General features: G+C 47.3%; 1 protein-coding gene across 5 annotated transcripts in view; it reads right to left on the bottom strand.

Moving 5' to 3' along the window:
- RIPOR2 (RHO family interacting cell polarization regulator 2) overlaps window positions 1–13,159 on the bottom strand; it is a 612,501-nt gene that overhangs the window by 178,397 nt on the left and 420,945 nt on the right. The window lies entirely within an intron of this gene.

Below are 13,159 nucleotides of genomic sequence, written 5' to 3'. Positions count from 1 at the left end.
CCAAAAAGGGCCAGGTCCAACAGAAACACAAGCAATTTAGAACCGGTTTACCCTAGTTAGGGCTCTTCAGCCAGGTATAGCTTGGTTCCAGTGGTATACTGAGCCAGAGAACCACGTTTGGGCATACCCGGTGCTCTTATGGCAGCAAATGCAGACACAACGTGATGGATGTAATGCTTAAATTAATCTCAGCCACTGGCAATCTCTCGGGTCCACATCCCAATACATTGTTGTTTGCCCAGTATGCTACCTAAGTTTGGACCCAGCCATATTCAAATCACAGTCTTGACCCTGCTATTCATGGGAACAGTCTAGACTGAACTGTTAGGCTATGTCCTCCCTCACTCAGAACACAAGCAACCCAGGGTTGGTTTAACCCTCATTAGGTCTCTTCAACCAGGTACAGCTTGGCTCCAGGGGCACATTGAGCCTGGTACCCAACTCTGGTCAAAATGATGGATTGGGATGCGGCCTGAGTGATTGCCAGTGGCCGAGATTAATTCAAGCCTTCCATCCCTCACCTTGTTGTTGTTACATTCTAAATTTAAGGCAGCATTCCATTAAAGGTTTGTTAAGTAAAAATCTAGAATAATGCTGCTGGCAAACTTTAATTATGGAGCACAATATTTAGTGTGTACTGTACCAGTAAATAACACTCTTATGCAAGAGGCCTGCTGTCCAAGTACAGCAATGTCTAGTGTGCACAATGTTTGCAACCAGCTGATAGAGAGAGAGAGAAACTATCTATCAGAAGCTTTATAGTTAACTCAACGTGCACTGTGCATGCATTCAGAACTTTGGGAAATAGTTCTGCTCTTCAGTGCCTGAACGGTTAATGAGTACTGTGCATGCATTGCACGCTGCAATTGTGGAGATAGCTCTCCTGTCCCATAGCATATGGCGTTAATGTTTTCTGTGTATGCAGGTAGCCCTTATACTACAGTTCTAGTGTACAAGGTGTGCAATGTTAGTGTGCCAGTGGATGCATGTGGACTCAATTAGGAGCTAACTGTGCTGACCAGGTCTTATAATGCTAGTGATCGCTACATGTGGAGAAGTGTGGCTCACTGGTTAGAGGAGGCAGACCTGGAAGCAGAGGTCAGTCCGGGACCAGGGTTCAATTCCCGGCTCGGCGGGGTCTTGAGTCCCAAAATGTCCATGGACTCGACAATTCTCGCTCCGGTGCCTACTCGACTCACGGGTTCACACTCTGCGACTCTGGGCAATAGCTTGCTTAATCTCCACAACGGCCCCTCGCGGCGGGATGCCTGGCTTTCACCTTGCAGATACCCTGCCGGGGTTATCTCACAGGGGAATACCAGGACGGGTTCCCTAAGCAAGCGCTTAGAAACCGCTTGGTGATTTGCGCTATATAAATTCCTGTACATTTACATGTGCACGTAGCCCTGAGATGCACACCTACCCGATGCAATGCAAGGTAACTGTGCAATTTGTGTTCAATTAATCCTGCTGATAGGCAGCTCTTCTGTCCAACACCAACCATTCCTGCATATCTCACAGTTCCAAGATGTGTCATATTTAGCAAATCCTAATGACAAAAATAGATCAGGGCCATATTACATTAGAGCCCAGGGGCACAATGGGAGTTTGTGCTCACTTTGTGCTCCCCCTGGGCACTTTGGTATTACAGGAGGGGCTGTAGAAGCTTGTGCGTCCTCTTCTGTAATACCGATTGCGCTGGTGCACAAAGCGCCAGTGCTATCATCAGAGGACGTTCCCTCATGTGCATGAGGGCGTGGCCCCATCCAAATGAGGGTATCCCTTTGCTTCTGCACCCACGCCATATTACAGTGGCGGGCATGAGGCAAAGAAGATGCCAGGAGGCTCATTGTCAGTGCGACCCCTAATGGAAGACCTGTGGAGGTGCGAAAGGGGGTCTCATCGACTCCCCCAGACTTACACTTGCATGTGGGCGAGTCACTCACTGACCCTGACTGCAAGGAGGGTTTATAATACCCCTTAAAAGAGCAGGCGGGTTGCCACCTGCGCTGTGAAACACGGAGCAGATTCAAAGCATCTGCTCTGTTGTTCACATGAATGCGCTGTTCCCAGGGCATTGTGAGTTTGCAGCTGCTCTAGGGGCAGCGCATTCATCCTAATACAGCTATTTTCCTTGTTTGCGCCGGGCGCACCTTTTAAAAGTGTGCCCGGTGCAAAAAAGGAAATTGTGCTGCATGTATGATACGGCCCCTGATGTTAGTATTTGTTGTGCACTAAGACTAGAGAGAGTAAAGTGAATGCACTAGGGAGAGCAAAGCTAGAGTAAGATATGGGGAAAACAATCGAGGAAGAGAACCCTTGATGCCGCAGGATATAGAAGGAATGAGAGAGAGGGAGGGAGGGAGGGAGTTATTGTGATTTTATGTTTCCTGTCCTGCTGCTTTGCGGTGGGCAGGGCTTTTCTGCTTTCCAAGCAGGGCAAGGGAGGATTGGTCTTCCCACTCCTAAGTGCACAGTGATTGTTTGGTTGGCCCTCTCGGGACACCCAAACTAGTCATGCGCACTTCCCTGTTCTCCATGCAGGCTGCATTACAGCCTGCATGAAGAACATGCCCAACCCTCCAGCCGCTGGCTGAGCGCCGTGTCATGGCGCTCCGACCAATCACAGCGCTGCAATTGCAGCGTTGTAATTGGCTTAGGGGAGGGAGCCTGGTTGCCTGCTTCCTGTTCCTGTTGGAGGCAGGTGAACAGGAGCAGAGAAGAGAAGACGCAGGAGCCGGCCTTGAGGTACGTTTTTGAAAATTAATTTTATACATTTCGATCCCTCCTTTCCCCCGTGTGTAAACCGCAGCACCACCAGCGAGCCATCCCAGCCGCGACTGCATGAAAACCATACCTATCAGAGACAACAAGGCAAAATCACCAGTTAGAATACCTCAATCATCAACATAGTCCCGACTCAGGCATTGCGGCCCACACTATTGATGAAGTGCAGTGGCCATTATCTAGGTTGACATGGAGCCATTTGTGCTCACCTCAGTGTGGCACTCAGTCACACCACAGACCGTACTTTGCGGGCCCTCGACAAATGTTTGCAGGTACCCATGTCCTAGACCCTTCTCAGGCAGGAGGAGCAGAGGAGCTGGAAGCAAAGAGTGCTGCAGTATGTTGTAAACTTATTGTGTTACTTTCCTCATGTTTCCTCTATGATCTTCTCTCCTCTCTATGCTCTACTTGTGTTCTAGAATTGTTATGTTGGCTTGGAAGACTTGTGTTCTGCTGTGACAGTTGGCAGACTGGTCAGCAGGCGTCGAGTCCACATCCTGCTGTGCTCTTCATTAAATCTCCTATACTACAACAACTTGTGCCTGCTGCCCAGCGAGTAATGGTGCTGTGCCTGCTACCTCCTGGCATATATCAACGTGAAGAAGCACTTCTGCAGAAGGACTCAACAAAAAAACGAACACGGCGATGTCTCTCTTGAATGCCGAGTGAAGACTGAGACATCCGATGAAATTCCAAGTGGAATTGGAGTTTCTTAGAGTTAATTATTCGTCAAAAAGACTTCCAACGTTTCTCATGCGAGTAGAGCTTCTTGCTCCTTATCCTTAGCAACGAGCCTGGGTTCTTTCTTCGACCACCAATTCTTCACCGGGCAAGTCTGCGAGTGAGCGGAGGTGACGCATTACGCTAGCGTGCAGCGGGCACCATACAACTCGCCTTATCTGGAAGGGGAAATGTTTTAGAACGTGTTCAAGAAATGGTATGTGCGTATCGGACCACAGTTCATGGGGGCATGACCAAGTCTCCGTTTGAGCTCATGCGAGGCAGGGTCCGTGGGATGAAACTTGTTCCCTCTTGGGTGAAAAATCTGTTTTCTAAGAGTCACATTGTGGAAACACAGTCTGTAAATGTGAGGAGTAGTAACTACATTTCAAAAGGGGATCTGGTAAAAGTAAAACCGGGAAGAGTCTCTGAGGGTTTAACAAAATTTAGGGGCCCTTTTCTTGTCAAGGATGTGTTTCCTCACTATGTTGTACTTGCTAATGGGGAAAAATGGAACCCGAGAAGGGTTGCTTTATATCAAAAAATGGTTCTTTGTCTTCTCACATTGTTCTAAACAATTCCATTAGGGATTCTCAAGAAGACAGGGGTAGTGGTTATATGATAACTACTCCTCAAGAAGAATGTACTTCATTTTCTTCTCCCTCTGACAGGATTTGTGATGGTGGTGGTGATGTCTCGGATTCAGGTTTTCCTAGTCTTCGAAGCACCATCATTGATTCTTCTTCTTCTCAAGTACCCTCCTTTCTTCACAGTCCTAAAATTCCAAGGTATCGTAAACCACCTGTTTATTTAAATGATTATATTTGCTAATGTTTAATATTCTGTTTTTGTAAAGAAGGGAGATGTGTTGTAAAGTTATTGTGTTACTTTCCTCATGTTTCCTCTATGATCTTCTCTCCTCTCTATGCTCTACTTGTATTCTAGAATTGTTATGTTGGCTTGGAGGACTCGTGTTCTGCTGTGACAGTTGGCAGACTGGTCAGCATGCGTTGAGTCCACATCCTGCTGTGCTCTTCATTAAATCTCTTATACCACAACAACTGGTCTGGAGATTTACTTACCGCACAGTACCACCAGGAGTAACCAAGCTTGAGTTCAGAAGACGAATGAGCAAAAAAGTTGCCTTGAAATTGTGCTTTTTTTGTTACATTTGCCGTGCGTTCAAGACCAGAGGCCAAATGTCAGACTATGTCTTCTGAGAAATTGTTGCTAAATACTTTAACATGGAGATTTGTGTTTACTTTTCATTCTCGAACTACAAAATGCGAAGCTTTTGTAAAGTATCTGCCAATCTTACTGGGGTACAGAGACTGTGAAATGAAATGCTCTGGTTGTCATTTTTTTAACATAACCATATTTAAATACTTGTAAATATACTGTACACATATTTATAAATGGATCAACAGGTGGGACGTTCTGAGTGCGATGGAAACAAAGTTCTTAACAAATCAAGACAGTTTACTTAGTGATGTACAAATGATTAATATTAGTTTAACCTGATTTCCGCACATTGCCGTTTGTGTGCTATATAGTTTTATCGGAAAAACTGCATGTCTGTAAAAATGTAGTGACCATTTCAATAAAAAATATGTGGTCTATAAACAATGGTGCGCCACCACACCATTCATTAGTCAATCAATCAATCATAGCATTTGTAAAGCCGCTACATACCCGTGAGGGTCTCAAGGCACTTGGGGGTGGGGGTGTGCTGCTACTGTTCGAAGAGCCAGGTCTTGAGGAGTCTCCTAAAGGTTAGAAGGTCTTCGGTCTGCCGTAGGCGGATGGAGAGGGTGTTCCACGTCTTGGCGGCGAGGTGGGAGAATGATCTGCTGCCGACGGTCATCCTTCGGGTGCGGGGGACGGTGGCGGGGGCGTGGTCTGCGGAGCTGGAGGGCGGGGGTGTAGAGGCTGAGTCATCTGTTGAGGTACGCTGGTCCGGTATTGTAGAGTGCCTTGTGTGCTTGGGTGAGGAGCTTGAAGATTATCCTCTTGTTGATGGGGAGCCAGTGCAGGTCTCTCAGGTGGGGTGTGATGTGGCTGCAGCGGGAGATGTCGAGGATCAGGCGGGCTGAGGCGTTCTGGATGCGTTGGAGTTGTTTCAGGAGTTTGGCCGGGGCTCCTGCCTAGAGTGCGTTGCCATAGTCCAGTCTGCTGCTGACGAGGGCCTGGGTGACCGTCCTTCTAGTTTCGGTGGGGATCCACTTGAAGATCCTGCGAAGCATGCGGAGGGTGTTGAAGCAGGAGGAGGAGACTGCGTTGACCTGCTTTGTCATGGAGAGTGTGGAGTCGAGGATGACCCCTAGGTTTCGTGCGTGGTTGGTGGGTGTAGGGGGTGCTCCTAGTGTGGTCGGCCACCAGGAGACGTCCCAGGCCGAGGGGTGGAGCCGAGGATGAGGACCTCTGTCTTGTCCGAGTTCAGCTTCAGTCAGCTGTTCCTCATCCAGTCGGCGATGGCCTTCATTTCTTCGTGGAGGTTGGTTTTGGCGGTGTGGGGGTCCTTGGTGAGCGAGAGGATCAGCTGGGTGTCGTCGATGTAGGAGATGATGTTTAGGTCGTGCTGTCGGGCGACGTGGGCGAGTGGTGCCATGTAGACGTTGAACAACGTTGAGCTGAGAGATGAGCCTTGAGGTACGCCGCAGATGATCTTGGTGGCTTCGCAGCGGAAGGGGGGGGAGGCGGACGCTCTGGGTTCTCCCGGAAAGGAAGGAGGTGGTCCAGTCCAGGCCTTCTCTTGGATTCTGGAATTGTGGAGGTGTGCTCTTAGTGTGCGGTGGCAGACTGTGTCGAAAGCGGCTGACAGTTCCAGGAGGATGAGGGCCGCGGTTTCTCCATTGTCGAGCATGTTCCTGATGTCGTCAGTGGCTGCGATGAGGGCAGTTTCGGTGCTGTGGTTGCTGCGGAACCCTGACTGGGATGGGTCCAGGATGTTGTTCTCTTCGAGGAAGCTGTTCAGTTGTATGTTGACAGCCTTTTCGATGACCTTCGCCGGGAACGGGAGCAGGGAGATGGGTCGGAAGTTCTTGAGGTCCTTGGAGTCCGCCTTGGGTTTCTTTAGTAGGGCGTTGATCTCTGCGTGCTTCCAGCTCTCCGGGAAGGTCGCTGTCTCGAAGGAGATGTTGATGGTTTTCCGGAGGTGGGGTGCAATGGTGCTGCTGGCTTTGTTGTAGATGTGGTGTGGGCAGGGGTCTTTCGGGGATCCGGAGTGGACGGTGTTCATGATCTTGATGGTGTCGTTGTCGTTGATGTTGATGTTGGTCCAGGCACGCAGGCGGTTGGTGCGGGTAGTGTTTGTGGGAGCGGGGGTGTGGGCTGTTGTCGGGGTGGTGACGGCATCGAAGGTGTCGTGGATGTCTGTGATCTTGCGATGGAAGAAGGTGGCCAGCGAGTCACACAGGACTTGTGACGGTGGGATGTCGTTGGTGTTGGTGCTGGGATTGGAGAGTTCCTTCACGATGCTGAAGAGCTCTTTGCTGTTGTGTGCGTTATTGTCTAGGCGGTCTCTGAAGGCAGTCCTTTTGGCAGATCTGATGAGTTGGTGGTGTTGGCGGGTGGCGTTCCTGTGGGCTGTGTAGCTTTCTGGTGTTCTTTCGCGGGTCCAGTTTTTTTCTAGTTTTCGGGAGGTTCGCTTGGAGGCCTTCGGGGAACCAGCTGGATCTCTTGCTGGTGTGGGTGTTTGGGGGGTTTCTTGAGCGGGGCTAGTTAGGATGTACGACACAGGAGCTATGTGGTATCATAAGGTACTAAGCTATTTTAAATGGTGGCTATGTATCTAGTCAAATTTCCCATTGAACAGATAGACAACAAAGATAACTTTCCTGACAAAAATCTACACCTGCATAATGATGTTTTGACACATTTTTGTGCCTAGGAGGTACAGTAATATTATAAGTGCAAAATCAGTTCTGTAACAAAGTTTTGCTATTGCATTATTCACCACAGACTAGTCAATAAGCTTAGTTACTGCCCGTTGCCTAGTCTATGGTCCAAAGCCACACGTGAGCTTGTAAAAGACAGGTTAGAAACAATAATTAATGTTATTAACCTGCTCAAATGAATGTGCCTTTGCTGCCACTCTATACTGCATACTATTCCCTCTCTGCCGCCAGAAGTTACTCTGCAGTATGATAGTTTGAAACGAGATCCTGCCTGGGAAATTCCATTCTGATTGGCTCCCCATCTCTCAACATTCCATCGCATGTGTTTATGCACTGAAAATGTCATTTCATCGCCTTTTGTCCAAAGCGTTTTCACTATACGTCTTGCTAAATAAAGTATGTGGATTTTTTTTAAACCACTGGTCGCCAAAATGCAATAAAAAGACTGCATAATCCTAAATACTTCCAAGTTAAATCTTGTCTTTAAATTAATGGGTCAACATTATTTAGACAGACTTATTTTAATTCCTTCATGCTGTCAATAGTTCATTTCAAACAGAACAACAAGTGGGGAACCTTCAGTCACTCACTTTAAACTTTACTCCGACGCATATCGTTTTCTAAAAATAAATTCACATTGTGTAATGGTCTTTTTCCGGCAAACACAGAAATATCATATAACATCGTATTTGTATAGAACTCAATTGTGTCTTACTGAAGCGCTGTGTGTGGGAGCGGCTACAAGACAGATATTGTATACGCAGTTTGAAAGGTCCGTGTTTGAGAAGAATTTGGTGAGATGCTGAAAAATGTATACATCTTTTATACATGAAGGCCACCTCTGTAAGAGAACTGTAATCCCATCACACGGGCCAGCCGCGGGCGGTGGTGTACCTTGGGCCTCAATGCAAGGAAGGGAAACAGCCTGCCCTGTCACCTGGTTTGATAGTGAAAACAACAATAAGTGAGAAGCAGTGGGTTCCTTACACACCTGGTGCTCGTGACCCGGGTGCACTAATGGTCAGTATGCCCCTTATCATGACTAACATATTGTTTTCATATAGATTTCTTCGATAACATATTGTAAACGGCATGCATTGGAAGTGTCCCCCCTCCCCACACACACACACTACTCCTCCAGGGCCTTCTCCACCTTTCTCAAATAAAAAATATTAAAAATGTGTTAACAATCAAACAGATCATCAGAGTTTTAAATGGGGTACTTTGCTGCAGTGTTCTAAGCAGGGAGGCATGGGAGTACTGTAGACCACTCATACTGAACGACCATGGAACTGTGTACAGAGGTTAAGCTATCAGTCTTTAAAACAAATATCAAGATTAAACTGTCTCTCATGTACTATATTCAAGAGAGAATATGTGACATATTTCCGCAAACAAATACCCCGCATACCATCACTCCGCAATTATCATTCCGCAAAGACAAACACCCCGCAAATTATCACAACGAAAACTTTTACAACGACTATGCCTTTACCACGCATGCCATTACAACGCAAAGGCATGCATGTTAAAGGTATACTCATTGTAAAAGTTTTAAAGGTAAGTGTGAGTACCCTACACAAACACTACAACACTGCCCCTACACTACTTACACTACACAAACAACACATCACTACCCTACACTACACAAACGCTACAACAAACCCTAAAACACTACCCCTGCATGACCCTACACTACACAAACACTACCCTAAACCCTAAAACACTACCCCCTGCATGACCCTACACTACACAAACACTACAACACTACCCTAAACCCTAAACACTACCCCTGCTTGACCCTACACTACACAAACACTACAACACTACCCTAAACCCTAAAACACTACCCCTGCATGACCCTACACTACACAAACACTACCCTAAACCCTAAAACACTACCCCCTGCATGACCCTACACTACACAAACACTACAACACTACCCTAAACCCTAAAACACTACCCCCTGAATGACCCTACACTACACAAACACTACAACACTACCTTAAACCCTATAACACTACCCCCAGCACGACCCTACACTACACAACCACCACAACACTACACTACACAACACAAACCCTACACTAGACTACACAATCACTACCCTAGCACGACCCCCCCACCCCTAAAAAAAAACCAAACCCCCTTACCTCTCTCTTGTCGTGGTTCCACACTCCTCCTGGTTTCATCTTCATGAAGTCTGGTTTTTTTTCACAACGCTTGTGCATTTACCATACATGCCTTTACAACGTAATTCGTTGTAAAGGCATGCGTGGTAAATGCACACGCGTTGTGAAAAAATGCGGAGTGTTGGTATGCAAGCAGCCCCAGACTACTTAGGGCGAGGCGATAGTTGGAGCCCAGTGGATGCTAGCAGCCTGACTCAGAGGTTGCCGCTTTCTTTTGCTCATAAAATTATTAATCTTGGACATTTTAAAATTGTTGAAAGTACTTGTATTTTTTAAAATTGCACTCACCCTGAGTCACTCACGATTACTGTGTAATTCATCCTGTGCCCCGAGGCCCCTACCGACATGACTGGTGCCGTTAGTACGGAGGGCTACACCGGGAGCAAACAGAATACTCACTTCCGGCTCATGGCGCCGCAAGTAGCGCTCCAGTCTCCAAGCAGCCCCAGACTACTTAGGGCGGAGGGCAAGCGCAAGCGCAGCGGACGCGCGCAGCGGGCGCGCCAAAGTCAAGCCCGTCTGCGCCTCGCCCGGGCCAAGGGCCTCACCCCCTGGTCTTTTACAATCAGCCCCATCCCTTTTATATCATCGCAATGCCCTCCTTAACCTTCGTCCACCATCTTTCTGTCCCAACTTCAACTATAACCTCAATGATCCGCTTTATCACCTCAATTCCTGCCCACACTGTCACTACAAAATGGAAGTTCCACAACAGGTACAAGCACACAAACTACCTGGCCCCCCTATGACTCGCTATCGCATTAAAGCAGCGCTAATAAACACTAGATCCCGAGGCAAACACAGAGACGAGATAGCTGAACTAATCGGCACTCTCGAATTAGACCTATTATTCCTTACGGAAACTTGGACCAACCCCTCATCTGAACCCGACCTCCTGATAGCCACCCCTGAAGGCTATAACATCCTCAGGCAGGATAGACAAATAAAGACTGGAGGTGAATAGCTATTATCCATCGGACCAAGTTTAAGACAACAATCAGCTCGGTACCACTTTTAACCTGTGAGGCTCTGCAGTTCTCTGTAGCACTAGGACCATCCCAACGTTTTAAAGGTGTTCTCCTATACCGACCACCAGGCAGTAAAACTCAATTTCTAACAACCTTCGCAGAGACGATGGAATCTCTTGCCATTGACAACATCACCATTCTAGGAGACTAACTTTCCCCTACAAAATCTCACTAATAATGATACTAAAACCCTTGTTACTGATCTAGAATCTCTGGGCCTATACCAACTGATCGAAGGTACCACACACGAAGCAGGGCATACGTTAGACGGCATTTTCACCAATGACAAAAACCTACACATCCTTGAAATCCTCCCTCTAGGATGGACCGATCACCACGCGGTTACATTCACAATCCCGTCTAGCTCCTCTCCGCCCCTTGATAACACTGCTCGCACTATAAAGACAACCAGATCATGGAAAAATCTCGACTACCATCAACTCCGTGACCTTCTGTCCGCTTCCACCACCGATCTATCTCAAAATCCTAATATTGCAGCTGAAGAATACTCCACCTGGCTTTCCTTGGCCTTAAACAAATTAGTCCCTACCACAACTACATCCAAGAACCGCAGCGCCCCATCGGCACCCTGGTTCACCGAGGCTCTAAGACTACAGAAACAGCTCTGCCGAAATAAAGAAAGACAGTGGAGGAAAACATACTCCCTTGAGGACAAGGAGAATTACAAAAAAGAAATTACTCGATATAAAAATTCGATCTGCCAGGCTAAAAGCAATTTTTACTCCTCCCAAATCGAGCAAGCTCAAAATTCCAACAAGGAACTCTATCAAGTAATAGCTAAGCTATCACACTTGCCCCCTCAATCAATTCCTAAACCCACTCAAACCCTCTGCAACAACCTGGCCACTTTCTTCTTCGATAAAGTAAACAACATTTACACTAAATTCGCAGACATAACAAATATCAAATCTAATCCCACTGTAACCCCCATAGATCACCCTTCTTTTTCACTATTTCATAACACTGACCCTACGCAAGTTGCCAAAATCATGAACAGTATTAAATCAGGTTCTGCCAAGGATCCCTGCCCCTCATCCATTCTTCTTCCCATAGCGGACATTATAGCACCCCAACTTACCAAGATCATCAATACCATGTTCAATACCGGAACCTATCCTACTACCTGGAAGGACACAATCATCAAACCCCTGCTGAAAAAACCCCATCTCGATGCAGATGACTCCAGCAATTATCGACCGATTGCTGGCTTGCCATTCCCAGCCAAAATCGCAGAGAAACTCATGAACTCTCAAATCTCCCAATACATTGAAGAACACTCCCTTCTAGATGACAGCCAAATCGGCTTTCGGAAATACCACATTACTGAGACCGCGCTCATCAAAGCCACCGATGAGATAAGAACAGCTCTCGACCAGGGCGGAGCAGCGTGCTCATTTTACTGGACCTTACAGCGGCATTTGACACGGTCGATCACAACATCTTGATCGATCGTGTCAATGCCATAGGTATCCAAGCCAAAGCTAAAGACCTCCTGACTTCTTTCCTTGCTCACCGTACCCAGACCGTCCAGTTGGGTACTTTCCAATCAGCACAAATGACCCTACCATGCGGTGTCCCTCAGGGCTCATCCCTCAGTCCAACATTATTTAATATCTATGTTACTGACTTAGCCAGGGTCATTAAGGACTGGAGGATGGGCCTAACATCATACGCCGACGACACTCAACTGGTTCTTACCATCAAAGAGAACGGTGACAAAGTAGCGGCCAATTTACATCAGGGCATGCTGGCCATCAGCAACTGGATGTCAGTTAACTGCCTCAAGTTAAATTCGAACAAAACTGAGGTCATGACTTTTGGCAAGCTCACCCCCACCTGGCCCAACGCCTGGTGGCCCTCCAGTTTAGGTCCCCCACCCCTCCCAGTAACCAAGGTTAAAAATTTGGGAATCATCATAGACGACAAAACTCACCTATGCGGCACATGTTAACTCCATTGTATCATCTTCTTTCTTTAAACTCAAAACCATAAAAAAGATTCTCCCATTCCTTGCCCCCCCCCCCGAGTCTGGCAAAACACTGATCACCTCATTTGTCATGTCCTCAGTGGACTATTGCAACGGACTCCTGGTCAATGCTCAACACAAAATCATTAAAAGGCTGCAGTCCATCCAAAACGCTGCGGCCAGACTACTCTCAGGCACTCCAAAATTCCAACCGATTGCTCACATCATCAAAAGTTACCACTGGCTAGCTGTGATAAACAGAATCAAGTTTAAAGCCCTCTGCACCGCATACAAAGCCACACACAATCAAGGCCCGCTTTTCCTTATTAAATCCTTTGCCTTTCATGTCCCAAAATGATTACTTCGATCCATGAACGCCTCCATCATGACGGTCCCACGCACCAGGACAGTCACATGGGGTGACCGCAGCTTTACTGTGTCACCGGCCAAACTATGGAACTCCCTTGACGCAGATATAAGGGCTGCCCCCACTCTGACCATCTTCAGACGCAAAATAAAGACGTGGCTATTCTGCCAATAAAACCTCTT

Source organism: Lissotriton helveticus, chromosome 4_1 (assembly GCF_964261635.1).
Source record: "Lissotriton helveticus chromosome 4_1, aLisHel1.1, whole genome shotgun sequence".
NCBI classification, from domain to species: domain Eukaryota; kingdom Metazoa; phylum Chordata; class Amphibia; order Caudata; family Salamandridae; genus Lissotriton; species Lissotriton helveticus.
This window is presented reverse-complemented; position numbering and strand designations above follow the sequence as displayed.